Genomic DNA, 10761 nt, shown 5'->3' with positions numbered 1-10761 from the left:
AACTGAAGACGGTTAAACATAGCCCCATCTGATATCAAAATGTTTTCAACAGTTTTCCCATCATTATTACCAGCTCAAAAGAAAATTCCTGGAAGTGATAGATATGTTTATTACCTTGACTGTTGTGATATTAGTTCAGGTGTATATACATGTCAAAAATGATGAAATTGTATACACTAAACATGTATTTTTTGTATATCAGTTACACATCAATAAAGCTATAAAATATACTGTACACAAATATTTTCAAATTGCCATCTTAATCATTTTTGCCCTGTATGTGTTAGCTATCCTCATGACAACCTGTGTATACATGAGGACTATAATAATTATGAGTTTTTCATCCTTATTTTGATATTAATATGTTTGTACATGTTCACTAATATCCTTCTCATATCCTTGATGTATAAGATGTATTAATTACAATTAATATCTCGGTATTTAAATTACATGATATCAAATGGGAGCTAAGAAAACAATGAACGTGTTACAAAGACAAGAAGAGGGCAAACAGCCTCTTCTAGGAAAAGAGTCACTTGTTTTCAGTTATCGGGAAGAGTTACATGATGTTAGGTAGAAGCATGATTTATTATCTTATTTGGAAATGAAGTATGTTTTAAGGAGATATGTATAAGTGCCAAGTTGGCACTCCTATGCTTTTTAATGTGCCAACTTGGCTGGGTTAGACTGCATTTCCAAGAATCCCCTTTCCTGTGTTTCTGGTTACAACAGACCACAAGAGGGATTCTTGTTCTTGATTTGGAGGGCAGAGGTGAAGCAACAATTTTTTAAGCCCTCACATTTTTGGGAAGATATGATTGTGTACCACATTGGCAAGAGACAGGGTTGACCTTACAACTGCTTCACTTTCTTCTGGATCCTCCTTGAAACTTTTCTATATGTGTGTTAGGTGAATATGTTCAGCTCTGTTGTGGAGGGCCCAGCTTCTGTGGGATACTTACAGCAATAAGGTAAAAAACTACAAAACTAATATGACTTTCAATCCATCATCATGGGCTCCAGCTCACTCTATGAATTTTAGTTTGTTTTTGCTCTCCTTTATCTAATTCCATCTTCCCTTCCCCACGTCTGTACACTTCAATTCTAGCATCACATGCAAAGAAAATCCTAAGCAAAATGCTTAACTCGTTCTGACAATTACATAAGATCAAATGTAACACAGAAAAATCCAGCTAGCTAGAAAGAATCTTAATTGATAACATATTCTTCAGTTATATCTTAATTGGTGCAGTGAAGCATATATTGGAGATCACCAATGGAAGAAGTTGGAAAAAAGTATTTTAATGTGCATTCATTGTTTAATAATTTATTACTAATGCGAAAACTATGTGATTATTATTAGTCATTATTAAACACATTTTATCCATAAAGAAACTGAGATTCAGAAAGCATTATAAGCAACTTGTCAGTTGTCAAGTTAGTCTTGCTGAACCTATTCCAGTATCTATAAAATTCCCATCATTATTAAAAACAATTGATTTTCCCTTCCTTTACTAGAAAATTGTAATAATTTTCTGATGAAAGGGCACATGAAAGTCATGACACTTGTTTTTCTTGTTGTCTGTTGTTGTATTTATTTATTGTAAACTTAAGAATACACCAGTGGGTCGGGGCGCCTGGGTGGCTCAGTCGGTTAGGCGGCCGACTTCAGCTCAGGTCATGATCTCACGGTCCGTGAGTTCAAGCCCCGCGTCAGGCTCTGTGCTGACAGCTCAGAGCCTGGAGCCTGTTTCAGATTCTGTGTCTCCCTCTCTCTGACCCTCCCCTGTTCATGCTCTGTCTCTCCCTGTCTCAAATAAAACGTTAAAAAAAATTTAAAAAGAATACACCAGTGGGTTAAGAACTCTAAGAGAAATAAAAGTGTAATTATTTTGAAAACTCATTTCTTAAGCAATTTATTACAGTGTCATTCCATCTTCCTGAATCCTGCTGCGATACAATTAAAATGCATTGTTTTTTCTTAACACAAAAGACTTTCTTGGGCTTATTTGTTTTTGGTTTTTATTTTTAGAAAAATGAGCATATGGACAATTTAATATTTATTCTAATTTTCTTTAGAAGTTTGTTCCAAATGATAAATTTGGAATATAGTTAATACATAACCAATAAATCAGTCATGTGCTATTCTTGTCAAGAAAAAGTGATATTAAAGGTATTTTAATTGTAGATTGGTATATATTGTTCAAAAACAGAAATAAGTGAAGTGTACATTTTGTATAAGTTTAAAACAGGAAAATTTAGAAGTAAATGTGTAAAATTTATGCAATAAAAGTTTGTTTTAAACTTAGATTCAATAAATATGTCAGACAAAATGTACTGTGCTACTATAATTTATAAGAGTGAAATGAAAAACAAATGAAAAGTCTCACAATTTTAGAAATGTTAGATAAATTATAGAAATTATTTAAAAAACAGATTAATAGAGCCCAGAAACAGACCCACAGAAACATTGTCAAACTGACCTTTGACAAAGAAGCAAAGACAATACAGTGGAGAGAAGACAGTCTTTTCAATAAAAGGTACTAGACTGGATATCCACATGGAAAACAAACAAACAAGCAAAAAAATGAATCTAGACATGGGCTATACACCCTTCATAAAAAATCAACTCAAAATGGGTAAAAGACCTATATCTAAAATGCAAAACTATAGAGGCACCTGGATGACTCAAGCCTCTGACTCTTGATCTCAGCTCAGGTCATGATCTCACAGTTCACGAGCTTGAGCCCAGTACTGGGCTCTGTGCTGACAATGTTGAGCTTGCTTGGGATCCTCTCTGTCTCCCTCTTTCTCTGCCTCTCTCCCGCTCATGTGTGTGCTGGTGCTCTCTTACTCTCTCTCTTTCAAATTAAATAAATAAATAAATAAACAAACAAACAAAAAAAGCATACACTAAAAAAATAAAATGCAGGAGTGCCTGGGTGGCTTGGTCTATTAAGCTTCTGACTTCCGCTCATGTCATGATCTCCTGGCTCATGGGCTCAAGCCCCACCTCGGGCTCTGTGCTGACAGCTGAGAGCCTAGAGCCTACTTTGGATTCTGCATCTCCCTCTTTCTCTGCCCCTCCCCTGGTCATACTCTGTATCTCTCTGTCTCTTAAAAAAATAAATATTAAAAAAAATTTTCAAATAAAATGCAAAACTATAAATCTCATAGAAGATAATATAGGGAAAAAAATTAGATTACCTTCGGTTTGGCAGTGACTTTTTAGATACAATATAGAGGCATAGTCCATGAAAAAAAATATTTGGATTTCATTACAATGAAAAACTTATATTCTTCAAAAGAGAAAGTCAATGGAATGAGAACATAAGCCATAGACTGAGAGAAAATATTTGCAAAAGACATATCTGATAAGGACAGTTATCCAAAATATATAAAGAAACCTTAAAATTCAACAATAAGACAATAAGTCACTCTATTTAAAATGGGCAAAAGAACTGAACAGGCAATTCACCAAAGAAGATACATAGATAGAAAATAAGCAAATAATAAGATGCTCCATTTAATATGCCACTAGGGAATTATAAATTAAAACAAAACAAAAAAAGATACCCCTAGACCCTTATGATGGATAAAATCTAGATATCTGATAACACCAAATACTGACAAGGATTTGGAGCAGAAGAAACTCTCACACATTGCTGGTGGGAATGCAAACTGACACAGCAGCTTTGTAAGACAGTTTGGAAGTTTCTTATAAAATCAAGTTTACTCTTATCATATAACCTAGCAATCACACAGGTTAGTACTTGCCCAAATGAATTGAAAACTTATGTCCACCTAAAACTATGCACAAGAATGCTTATATCTGCTTTGTTGATAATTGCAACATGTGAAAGCAATCAAGATGTCTTTCAGTAGGTGAATGGATAAATAAATGTAGTACATCCAGACTGTTGAATATTATTCAGTGCTAAAAAGATATAAGCCATGAAATTATGGAAGGAAATAGAGGAAACTTAAATGCATATTACTGAGTGTAAGAAGTCAATCTGAAAACACTACACACTGAATGATTCCAAATATATGACATTTTTGGAAACAAAACTATGGACACAATAAAAAATCAGTGGTCAGTGGTTCATGGGAGAGAGGCTGGAATGGATAGACAGAATACAGAGGATTTTTTAATGTTTGTTTTTGAGAAAGAGACAGAGTGAGAGCGATAGAGGGGCAGAAGAGAGAGAGACACACAGAATCCGAAGCAGCCTCTGGGCTCTGAGCTGTCAGCACAGAGCTCAACATGGGGCTTGAACTCATGAACCGTGAGATCATGACCTGAGCAGAAGTTGGACACTTAACCAACTGAGTCACCCAGGTGCCCCAGAACACAGGATTTTTAAGGTATTTAAACTATTATGAATGATAGTATAATGGTGGATACACTTAATTATATTTTTAAAAATCCACAGAATGTACAACACATTAGAAATGATCCTTAGTGTAAACTATAGACTTTAGGTGACAATGTAGTATGATCATCAATGTAACATAACCTCAATTGTCACAAATATACCACTGTGCTGTGAGATACCAGTGTAGGGGTAGGAGTGTTTATGCAGGTGTGGAGACAGGGACGATATGAGAAGTATCTGTATTTCTGCTTAATTTTTCTGTGAACATAAAACTACTTTAAAACAAAATTATTTTAAAACTAGGTAACAAAACCATGACTTAGCAGGTGACTATATATGTCACCACTGAAAAACACCGATTTCGGGGCACCTGGGTGGCTCAGTCGGTTAAGCGTCCGACTTCGGCTCAGGTCATGATCTTGCGGTCCGTGGGTTCGAGCCCCGCATCGGGCTCTGTGCTGACAGCTCAGAGCCTGGAGCTTGTTTCGGATTCTGTGTCTCCCTCTTTCTCTGACCCTCCCCTGTTCATGCTCTCTCTGTGTCTCAAAAATAAATAAATGTTAAAAAAAAGAAAAAAGAAAAAAGAAAAACACCGATTTCTGGCATTTATGTATACTGTGTATTTTTGTATGTCTCATCTCAGGAAATGAGACAAAAGATACATAATAGAATATTAACTTGAGCACTATTTTATTTTCTTTCTAAATTGATATCCTCTACCTTTCATAAATGTGTGCATTAATTAGTAGTAGTTAAAAATGTAAATAAGAGTTATGCAACTCAAAATCAAGTCCATTGTGCTACAGGAAAAAAAGAAGATCAAGGGAAATAAATAGATGAATAAATAAAAGTTGTTTGATAAAGGTATATTTTTGGCTACAATAACAGAAACTGTGACTACGATTAGCCTAAACCCTAAGTAAATTTACTGTTTCCTTAAGAACAGTCAGGGTTTGGGGGGTTTGTTAATCCCCAGTTGAGAAGAGGCATACTTTGGAGATACCGTGGATTCAGTTCCAGGACACCACAAAAAGGGGAACGCTAAAGCAAGACAAATGGATTTTTTTGTTTCCTAGTGCATATAAAAGTTATGTTTACACTATACTGTAGAGTGTGAAATATACAATAGCACTATGTCTAAATATATATATTTATATATATATATGTCTAAATATATATATTTCTATATATATATATTAAGTATATATATATATATATATATATATATATATATATATACTTTAATTAAAAATACTTTTATGCTAAAAATGCAAACCACTGTCTGAGCTTTCAGTCAATTGTAATCATTTTGCTGGTGGAAGGTCATGCCTCAATTTGATGGCTGCTGATTAATCGAGTTGGTGATTGCTGAAGGTTGGGATAGCTATGGCAATTTTTAAAAATAATAATAATTTTTAAAAATAACACAATAATGAACTTTGCTGCATTCACTCTTCCTTTCATGAACAATTTCTCTGTAGCATGCAATGTTGACAGCATTTTATCCAAAGGAGAACTTTCAAAATGGGAATCAATCCTCTCAAACCTTTCTGGTACTTTATCAACTAAGTTTATGAAATATTCCAAATCTTTTGTAGCCATTTCAACAATCTTCACAGCACCTTCACCAGAAGTAAATTCTATCTCAAGAAAATCACTTTCTTTCCTCATCTGTAAGAAGCAACTCCTTATCCATTAAAATTTTATCATGAGATGCCAGCAATTCAGTCACATCTTCAGGCCCCACTTCTATTTCTCTTGCTATTTCCACCACATCTGGAATTACTTCCTCCACTGAAGTTCTGAATCCCTCAAAGTTATCCACAAGGGCTGAAATCAACTTTTTCCAAGCTTCTGTTAATGTTGATATTTTTACCTCTTTCCATGAACCATAAATATTCATAATGGCATCTATAATGGTGAATCCTCTCCAGAAGGTTTTGAGTTTACTTTGCCCAGATCCATCAGAAGAATCACTATCTATGGCAACTACAGCCTCACAAAATGTATTTCTTAAATAAAAGGACTTGAAAGATAATGTGTTTCATGGACTGCAGAATGGATGCTGTGTGCGCGGGCAAGACAAAATTAGTCTTGCACATGCTGTACATCTCCATCAGAGCTCTTGGATGATCAGGTGCATTGTCAATGAGCATTAATTTTTTGAAATGAAACTTTTTTTTTTCTGAGCAGTGAGGCTCAACGGTGGGCTTAAAATAGTCAGTGAACCACCATGTTGGAAATATATGTGCTGTCATACAGGATTTGTTGTTTTATTTACATAGAACAGACAGGGTACATTTACCATAATTCTTAAGGGCCCTAGAAGTTGCAGAATGGTTAATGAGCATTGGCTTCAAATGAGAGTCATCAGCTGCATTAGTCCCTCAAAAGAGAGTTAGCCTGTCCTTTGAAGCTTTGAAGCCAGGCATTGATTGTTCCTCTCTAGTTATGAAAGTCCTAGATGGCATCTTCTTCAAAAGAAGGCTATTTTGTCTACATTTAATATCTGTTGTTTAGTGTATCTAGCTGCATTAATTATCTGAGCTAGATCTTCTGAACAACTTGCTGCAGCTTCTAAGTCAGTAACTGATGCTTCATGTTGCACTGTTATGTTACAGAGACACCTTCTTTCCTTAAATCTTTTGAACCAACTTCTGTTAGCTTCAAACTTTTATTCGGAAGCCTCCTCACCTCCCTTAGCCTTCATAGAGTTGAAGAGAGTTAGGGCCTTGCTCTGGATTAGGTTTTGGCTTAAGGAAAAGTTGTGGCTGATTTGACCTTCTATCCAGACCACAAAAAAACCTTTCTCCTTATCAGCAATAAGGTCATTATGGTTTCTTATCATTTGTGTGTTCACTGGAGTAGCACTTTTAATTTCCTTCAAGAAGTTTTATTTTGCATTCACACCTTGGCTAACTAGCACAAGAGGCCTAGCTTTTGGCATTACCTTGGCGGTCAACATTCTTCTTTCATTAAGCTTAGTTATTTCTATCTTTCCATTTGAAGTGAAAGATGTGCAACTAGTCCTTTCACTTGAAGACTTAGAAGCCAGTGTAGGATTATTAATTGGCCTAATATCAATATTGTTGTGTTTGGCCTAATATCAATATTGTTGTGTTTGGCCTATAGGAGGCCAGAGGAGTAGAAGAGATGGGGAACAGCTGGTCAGTAAAACAGTCCACACACACAATATTTATTAAGTTCACCATCTTATTTTTTTTAAGTTTATATATTTATTTTGAGAGAGAGACAGCTCACACAGGGGATGGGCAGAGAGACGGAGAGGGAAAGAGAATCCCAAGCAGGCTGTCCACTGTCAGTATTGAGCCCTATTCAGGGCTTGAACTCACGAACTGTGAGATCATGTCTTGAGTTGAAATCAAGATTCGGATGCTTAACTGACTGAGCCCCTCAGGTGCCCCAAGTACATCATCTTATATGGGCATGGTTTGAGGTGCCCCAAAACAATTACAATAGTAACATGAATGGTCACTGTTCACAAATTATCATAACATAAATAATAATAATGAAAAAGTTTGAAATATTGTAAGAATTACCAAAATGTGACACAAGGAAAAGATATGAGAAAATGCTATTATAAAAATGGTACCAATATGCTTGCTCCATGCAGGGTTGCCACATTCAATTTGTGAAAAATTAAGTATCTGCAAAGCATAATAAAGTGAAGTGCAATAAAATGAGGTACATCTGTAGTCACTAGTCAAAGGGTCTGTGGTTGCTGTTCTTGGATGCAGACCTTTTTCTCCCTTTCTCTGTTGTACTTGGGGGATTATCCTTATTTCTGAGGATTTCCCACTGTGATTCAGAGTTAGTTATAATGGATCTGGGGTATATATTATGGCTGGAGAACCCCCAAAGCAGGGTGGAAGGGAGCAGGAGGAATGCTTATCTTATAAACCTTTTCCATTCTCAAAATGAAAATTTCTGTAAGAAAGACCCAAAAGAAGTCCTCATTTACTTAAAAAATATATATACTCTTTGCTAGACTGGTCATTAGCACAAAGGAATACAAAAATTCATAATTGGCTTGGACCAATCACAAAATATTCCCTTTTTGCACATAAATTTCACCAATTTATATAATTTGCTTGTTAATAAGGAAGAAAGGAAGATTATTATTGATTTGTCAACCAGCAGCCCTTCTACAACATTTTAGCAAAATCTAGCAAAGAGTAGGCTTAAGCTTGACAATTTTAATTAATGCATTTTATATTATATTTCACTAATGTGATATCAAGCATGGAGGTTGTATAGAGTACATTTGTATCTTAATCTAAAAAATATATTGATGAGGGATGTGAAACACGGATTTTTATAGCATATCCAACTGCAATATCAATAGAGTTATGTGTTAAAAATGTTCAAATACAAAAGACAGGATGGAGTTTCAAGAATATAAAAACATTCCACTAAGAAAAAAACTACATTTGGTGACACTCCTTTCTCTGGATGTCAAAATATAATGAATTTCTCTATAATAGTTTAGTTTTAGGACTTGAGCTGGATTGAAGAAGCATACAGAAGAACTTCTCAGGGTCGCTTTAATTGCTATATTTTGTGACTGGTTTTCACTATAACACTAATCTACTCTGCATTGTTTCGAACACTTGAGATCTTTATTATACATTCAAAGTGTCTAAATTATACTTAGAAGGAAATTAGAAACTAGCTCATTACACTTCTGAATTAAAAAATTATGTGCCATATTTTAAATCTGTGGCTAATTATATTTTCTTCAAAATTAAAATTTAATTTCTTTAATGATTCAAACAAAGTCAGCTATAAATATTACTTAATTGATAATGTGTATTTTATCATATTGGTCTGTACATGCTTTTCAGTATTAATTTTTGTTCTACACACTTGATTCTTGTTCTACACGCTTAAAGATACATGCATACAATTAAAGAATATACACAACATAGTTATTAAATCATTAATTTTTTTTTAAATTAAGTGCGCATTAAATTGCTCTGCCTTTGACTACCTACAGAGTAACATCAAATCTAGTAGTGCATAGGAAATTCAATTTCAAAACATTTATCCATCACATGGAGGGAAAACATCAAAAAACTCAGGTTTTCACTATGAATAATGCCAGTTAGTCTTTCTTACTGTCAAGAAAACACTCTTCCTAAGCAGAATTTTAGAATGTCATTTGTATTCATCATTTTGATAAAAATTATCATTGAAATAAATAAAAAACACAATCTTGGAGTTTTATCAACATCATTTAAAGTACTATACAAAAATAAACAATTTAATGGAATGACGGCCATTTTCCAAAATATGTATTTTGATGGGCAGGGTGAGTAAAAAATACCTGTGAACAAAAACATTATCCATGACATCTCATCTTATCTTGTAAGATACAGTGACACTGGTTTTTGCACCCCAAAATTATTCTGGAATAAAAAGAGAAGAGAACCTATGTACCTTTTTGCTTAGTTTCCTGTTCATTTCTTTTTTTTCAATATATGAAATTTATTGTCAAATTGGTTTCCATACAACACCCAGTGCTCATCCCAAAAGGTGCCCTCCTCAATACCCATCACCCACCCTCCCCTCCCTCCCACCCCCCATCAACCCTCAGTTTGTTCTCAGTTTTTAAGAGTCTCTTATGCTTTGGCTCTCTCCCACTCTAACCTCTTTTTTTTTTTTCCTTCCCCTCCTCCATGGGTTTCTGTTAAGTTTCTCAGGATCCACATAAGAGTGAAAACATATTGGTGCAGCCACTCTGGAAAGCAGTGTGGAGGTTCCTCAGAAAATTAAAAATAGACCTACCCTATGACCCAGCAATAGCACTGCTAGGAATTTACCCAAGGGATACAGGATTACTGATGCATAGGGGCACTTGTACCCCAATGTTTATAGCAGCACTCTCAACAATAGTCAAATTATGGAAAGAGCCTAAATGTCCATCAACTGATGAATGGATAAAGAAATTATGGTTTATATACACAATGGAGTACTACATGGCAATGAGAAAGAACGAAATATGGCCCATTGTAGCAACGTGGATGGAACTGGAGAGTGTGATGCTAAGTGAAATAAGCCATACAGAGAAAGACAGATACCATATGGTTTCACTCTTATGTGGATCCTGTTCATTTCATGCTGTTATCAATTACAATCAACATGACTTTTGATTCAACGTTGATAATAATGAGGACCCATCTAATGTTTCACCATATATTAGGATGTAAAAAAAGACTTTTCCTTTTTTTTCTAATATTTTCGAATTTGCAACTTCATTCTTTTCTCCATTGGTTTGCCAAAGTTCTGCACAAAATCTCCATCTTTTCAAAAAACAATTTCAGATTTATTCAATAAGTGTATCTTTACAATTTATATTATA

This window comes from Panthera uncia, assembly GCF_023721935.1.
Source record: "Panthera uncia isolate 11264 chromosome A1 unlocalized genomic scaffold, Puncia_PCG_1.0 HiC_scaffold_17, whole genome shotgun sequence".
NCBI lineage: Eukaryota > Metazoa > Chordata > Mammalia > Carnivora > Felidae > Panthera > Panthera uncia.
Note: the sequence above shows the minus strand (reverse complement) of the source record.